Raw genomic sequence first — 6,071 nt, 5'->3', positions numbered from 1 at the left:
GTTTCCCCAGAAGTGTTCAAGTTATTGCAGAAGAGGGTGGTTGTCCGGTTGACAGAAGTTCAGAAAAAATAAGTTGGTAGAAGGCGAAGAGGATCCTGCATGAGAATACGATGTCTTATATATAGAGATTTTTCTCAGATGCAAATGGCAGGTTTGTTAAGGAAATTCAAGTGCTGAATACTACTCAAGATCACAAAGTGATGGATCACGAGAAAGAAATAGTGTGGTGGAGTAATAATTAATATGGTAATGGGATGGAATTGGGGGAAAATGGAAGCAGCTGGTTCGTGACGCATGCATGGGTGGGGGAACCTATATAGTTTATCACAGGCCACATCGAGGAAGCAAAGTTGTAGACTCAACCTCTTTTCAAATATTGGGTACCAAGGTAGAGATATGGTGATGGAAATTTTGGCTAGCCGCAATTGGAAACGCAATTTTAAGAGTCATATTGGGATAAGCATGCGTATCGGAGAAAAACTATGATATGTATAGATAAACTTGAAAACACTATAAATACTTTAATAAATCATAAAAATACATCAACAACACTAAATATAAGACCTCAATAAGGTGTATATATATTAAACTAATATATTTTAATGGTTTTATGAAAAAATATATTGTAGTTAATCATAATTTCATTAAAAATTCTATGCTTAACCATAATTTATAAATTATAATTCTTAAGTTTTAATGTTTTATGGGATGGGAAAAACCCAACTCTCCTATCCAACCATAAAACATGCATTGGCAAAACTTATATGTGAAAATATAATTAATAATTATTTATATTTCAATATTTATTATTTATTATTTATTTTCAAAAAATATAAAAAACAAATAAATATTATATAATATGTTCAAAAAATAGTTAATAAAGAATAAATTTCAATTGCTTTGTGGATATGATAGATCATCCATAAAAGTTGATGAAGGAAGATTTGGCCCGACTTCACAGTTATGCGACACGTGGCAAAAGCAACAGCTCGACACAAAAGCAAGCCTAAGGCGCGAGCACCAAGGAGAGAAACCAGCGGTCCGAACTCCCTACTAGGGGCCCGAACTCACCCTTGGCCCCAAACCAGAAAGTAATCTGAACTGGCCCGCCTTGCAACAGTTCGGGACATACTTCGTCGAACTGGCCCGCCTTGTACATACCTCCGAACTCAAGACTTCGCCTCGCTCACCACTCCACCACATCACCTTTAGGGCACCAAAACCAAACAAACCATACTATGCCTGACACTGAGGAAGTCCGTACCCGAGGGCGCCGCCCCTGACTGACTTGGGATCTGACGCTTGACGGCTGCACTCTAAACGACCACCTGCCACCACCTCCGGGCACCGCCATCTCCCATTAGAGAGACGGTTAGGCAGTGGCGGTTCTGTCCCAGCAGAAAGGACGGCAACCGAATTGACAGACGCAAGGGTAATCATACCCGACCTGACAAGGGCCTCGAAAAGAGTGCGCGAAGTGGTTATAAAAGGCCCAGCTGCCCCCAACAAACGAGGTATGTGAACTTTGCGCTATCTGGTCTACACTTTTCCTTTGAGAGATTACTGACTTGAGCTTCGGAGTTATCATACAGGGTTCCCCCCGGAGTTCTCTCATCTTTCCCGTTTCAGGCTCCCCGACGCTCCAGCTCAAAGGCGAATTCGTTGACAGCTAAGACCGGCCGAAATGCGCTCCATCAATTGGCGTCGTCTGTGGGAACGCTTCTAAAAGCCTCCCTCTAAATCTCTTTTACCTACCCTTCTTTCTAAAACTCTAACACCGAAATGGCCTCCTCCAGTAGTGCCGGACGTGGAACCGAAACAGCCACTACCGGAGAACAACTGCATGTTCCGGCGGTGTGCATTAGGCAGTTCACCATCCCCCTTTCAGTGGATGGGATCCCAAGTTTGAATGTGCCACAAGCGGTGGCACCTCCGAACACTCCCTCGTTGAACATTCCCCTTCCACTCCCCATCGAAACAAACTTCGCGGAACCAACTGCTGTCCCACTAGCAGCCCGCCAAAACCAGCTAGATGACCTCATTCAATGCATGCGGGCAATGCAGGCCCAAATGCAGCAATTCCAGTAGCACCAACTCCATCAACACCAGGTGTTGCACCACCTCTCCCAACACCATTATCAGCAACAGTTCCCTCAGCTACCCTTGAACCAACCACTGCTTCCACCCCGGCACCCCGTTTCAAAGCCGGTCAAGGCCTCCCCTCAAAGTGGATGACCTCACCAAGGAGAGGCTTCCCGACCACAGAACCCCCCTAATAGTCAGGCCTCATCCCCGGGCCGTAAGCAAAGAAAGATCACCCCCGCCTCGCAGCTCGCGGGTGGGTCAGGAACCTCGCCCACGAAGTCACCCCAGCGCTCCAAGCCCGAGTTCCCACTCACAGAGAACCGCTTCAGCGCCTTAGCAGCAAGCCAACATTCCGGACCCGTCGAGCTCGGCAACACAGAGGCCAGCAGCGCCAGCACCAGGCCCACTCAAAGAAGGCACTAGCGAAGTCGCCGAACTGCTACCCGTGTGCTACCCGAGCTCAGAGGCAAGGAAGAAACGAGCTTGGGCGATGTAAAAACCGCCCCCATTCTCTCAGTTCCTTCCCCCCTTTCAGCAGAACTTTTGGCAGTCCCCTTGCCTAGAGATTTCAAACTCCCTTCTCTTGACAAGTATGATGGGTCCTTTGACCCCAACGACCACGTCGACGCGTTCCAGTCGCAAATGCACCTCGCTAGGGCAAGCGAGTCATGCATGTGCGTGGCCTTCACCACCACCTTCAGAGGGGTGGTTCGCACCTAGTACCGAAACCTAGCTTCCGGGTCAATAAGAAGCTGACCCCAGTTCGTGCAGATCTTCACTACGCACTTTGTTACCAGCAAAAGGTGTCCCAGAACCGAGGAAAGTATCTTCGGGGTAATCCAAAGAGAGGGAGAACCCATCCGAAGCTACATCAAACGGTTCAATGAAGCATGTTTGCAGATCCCTCAGTTAGACCCCACGGTACAGCTCGTCGCGGCCAAAAGAGGGGTGACGCACAAAGAGTTCAAGTGGCACATGGTGGCCAGCCAGCCAACAGTCGTGGCCAACTTCCTCAAGATCGCGGACAAGTTTATGAGAACAGAGGAAGAGATCAACCAGAGAAACTAAGGAAGGGTTGAAAAAAGAAAAAGAGAAGGCGAGCCCTCCAACCCCAGCGATAGAAGAGGCCAGAACCGAGAGGCGAAACCAAGCCAGCCATCCCGAGCTCCCTTAGCAGTTCGGACGGATTACACGCCATTGAACACAAGGCGGACCGAGATCCTGATGACGATCAAGGACGCCCCTTACGTAAAGTGGCCACCTCACCAGAACAGCAACCCCAACGAGAGGAACAAAAATTTATATTGTAGTTTTCATAAAAATCACGGTCATAGCACTGAGCAATATAATAATCTCCGCGACGAGATAGAAGGACTCACCCGTCGCGGGTACTTAAGAAATTTTGTACATTATGACAATAGTAATAAAGCAGGTCGGCAAGGGGAACACGGGAAGGATGTCCCCGAGCCAAGCAACAGACCGGCCAAAGCCTTGCAGCGACTTCCCCCAGAAGAAAGGCCAGTCCGGGGAACCATCCACGTGATAGTGGGCGGTTCGGTGGTGGCAGGATGCACTTCGGCGGCAGCAAGGACATTAGTTCGTGAAGCAGCCCGAGAGGAGCATAACCCTCCCAAGAGGCCGAAGAAGGAAGAACCAATCTTTTTTACAAAAGACGACGCGCAAGGCGTTCACTAACCCCATGACGACGCGCTCGTCATAAAGCTAAGGATCAACGACTTCGAAGTCCAACGCGTACTGGTAGACTCAGGCAGTTCGGCGGACATCCTATTCAAATCGGCGTTTGACCAATTGCAGTTGTAGAAAAGTGAATTGAAACCCGTGCACATTCCTCTGGTGGGCTTCAGTGGAGAGGAAGTCAGGCCCCTGGGGAAGATAACGGTACCTGTGGAAGTCGGCACATGGCCATGCGCGGAAAGACTCAACCATGATTTTCTGGTGGTCGCAACCCCCTCCCCATACAACGCCATAATAGGGCGACCAATTACGCATATTCTGTGTGCTGTAGTCTCCACCTATTATCTGGCAATGAAGTTCCCAACGGACTTCGGTGTGGGGGTAGCGCGGGGCGACCAACTTGAGTCCCGCAAATGCTATGTCGCCGCCCTAAAGGGAAAAACCAAGGCAGCTGACAACCTCGAACTGGAGCGGCCTGCGGAGCAGGGCGAGGAACGAGCTTCACCCACTGAGGAAACAGTCGTAGTCCCGACCTCGGCTACAGATCCGGTGCGAATACTCCAGATCGGTGCCTCCATCAAGGAGCCTTTGCAAACTAAACTGGTAAGTTTCTTACTCCAAAATTTAGATATTTTTGCATAGTCCGCGGCAGATATGCCCGGTATTGACTCTGGCCTTATAACTCACAAGCTTAACACTGACCCTGTAGTTAGACCCATTAAACAGAAGAAACGCAATTTAGACCCGGAGCATTGGAGGGCGGTCGACGAAGAAGTCGAAAATCTCCTCACAGCGGACTTCATAAGGGAAGTTCATTACCCGAGCTGGGTAGCCAACCTAGTGCTGGTGAAAAAAGCCAACGGCAAGTGGCGCATGTGCATCGATTACACCGACCTGAACCGAGCTTGCCCAAAATACTGCTTCCCCTTACCTTGAATTGACCACCTAGTGGACGCGACCTCGGGACATGAGTTGCTAAGCTTCCTGGACGCCTACTTAGGCTACAACCAGATCAAGATGGACCAGTCTGACAAAAAAAAAACCAGCTTCATTATCGAGTTCGACCTGTACTATTACAAGGTCATGCCCTCCGGACTAAAGAATGCTGTTGCTGGGGCCATTCCCGCCAGCAAGAGGAGGGAGAAAATTCCTACTTGTGGCAGTGGATTACTTTACGAAGTGGATAGAAGCCGAACCTATGGCAACAGTTACGGCCCGAAACATACAAAACTTCTTTTGGAAGAACATAGTATGTCATTTCGGGTTACCTTGGGTACTAATTTCCGACAACGACAAGCAGTTCGAGGATATAAAGTTCCAAGAGTGGTGCCAGAACATGGGGATTCGACAGAACTTCACATCAGTCGCGCACCCGCAGGCAAACGGTCAGACGGAAGTTACGAATAGAGCCATCCTGCGCAGACTGAAAGCACGTCTAGATCGAGCTAAGGGATTGTGGGCCGAAGAGCTACCAAGCGTTTTATGGGCCCACCGAACTATAGAAAAAACCGCCACGGGAGAAACCCCCTTCAACCTCACCTACGGCACTGAAGCAATGATCCCGATGGAAATCGAAGTACCAACATTGCGACTACAAACATACAACGATCGGACAAGCAGAGATGAGTTACAGACCAACCTTGACTTACTGGACGAGGTAAGGGACCTCGCGCACATCCGAACAATGGCCTATTAGCAGCAGGTAGCTCGCTACTACAATGCCAGAGTAAAGCAGCGAAGCTTCCGGGTCGGCGACCTGGTCCTTCGTAAGATTATGGTGCCCGAACCAGGCGTAGGCAAACTTGGACCAAACTGGGAAGGGCCCTATAAAGTAAAGAGAGCGCTCGGGGGGGCATACGAGCTCGAAACCTTAGAGGGCAAACAAGTACCTCGGGCGTGGAACATTGTGAACTTAAGGCGATACTACCTATAAACAGCCAAGCGGAGTGGATGAAATGGCTTCAAGGGCCTAAGGGCCATGATGCAGAGCCAAGAGGAACCTCGACGTAAGCAAGCAAAGAAAAGTCGGGCATATTATCAGCTCGGCAAAAAAAATCAGTTCGCTACAAAAGCCTTGGGGCCGAAATAGGTCGCATAAGTATAATAACCCGGACGAGAGTGGCATATTATCAGATCAACAAAGAATCAGTTCGGGAAAAAGAACACTTAGGCAAAAAGATTGTCTATTCCGTTGCAAGAAACAGGAGTACATTGGCCATCAGAAGGCACTTCAAAAAAAAAATCTTTACATGCCCGGAGCTACTTCTTCGCCATCAGAAGGCACTTCAACA

This window comes from Nelumbo lutea, chromosome 4 (assembly GCF_056320005.1).
Source record: "Nelumbo lutea isolate HS-2025 chromosome 4, American lotus-T2T, whole genome shotgun sequence".
Taxonomy (NCBI): Eukaryota; Viridiplantae; Streptophyta; class Magnoliopsida; order Proteales; family Nelumbonaceae; genus Nelumbo; species Nelumbo lutea.
Note: the sequence above shows the minus strand (reverse complement) of the source record.